Genomic DNA, 605 nt, shown 5'->3' with positions numbered 1-605 from the left:
TCTCTCAAAACAGGCTCTATAAGAGCAAGAATGTTTAAGCTAATACATTACTGGGTAGTTGTTAAAGGTTCCTATTTGGAACAAGAACTGTTTGAGAATGTGGGATATCTATGAAATTCAGAAAAAAAATGTTCCACTTATACTTCTGAGGATCCTTGGCTTGGCAACAGATGATTTTCTAAAACTCAACAGAAGTCTCTCCTTCTTCCAATTGAATCCATCCTATATGGAAGTCAGAAGTGATATCATGATCATGAAGGTAGTTTTCATGTGGGTGTGGTTCACCCTTTGCACTGTGAGTGTGCTGACCCCAGCATTATCCCAAATATAGAAAATTCTACTGCACACTTTATGGTAGCGTAGAGACTATGATCTCACTCCAAGGTTTACAAAACAAAAGGTAGTGAAAACTTTACCGGTAAGGTGTTTGTCTGTGAGTACTCTGCCCTAATGAATGGATCACACACTTCACCTCTGGAATGGGCTAGTTATTCTGTGAGTAAGAGATTGAATTGAAAGAGACAGAGACAGAGAGATGTTCACCATCTACTTCATGCATCACTGTATGTTCCAACACCTAGAACAAAACCAAAGACTAGTACATA

The 605-nt window shown here is 38.7% G+C and overlaps 1 pseudogene; it reads left to right on the top strand.

Moving 5' to 3' along the window:
• Positions 1–222: 222 nt before the first annotated feature.
• Gm24446 lies at positions 223–378 on the top strand (annotated as a pseudogene).
• Positions 379–605: the final 227 nt, after the last annotated feature.

This window comes from Mus musculus, chromosome 11 (genome assembly GCF_000001635.26).
Source record: "Mus musculus strain C57BL/6J chromosome 11, GRCm38.p6 C57BL/6J".
Lineage (NCBI taxonomy): Eukaryota > Metazoa > Chordata > Mammalia > Rodentia > Muridae > Mus > Mus musculus.
Note: the sequence above shows the minus strand (reverse complement) of the source record. Positions and strands in the feature narration are given on the sequence as shown.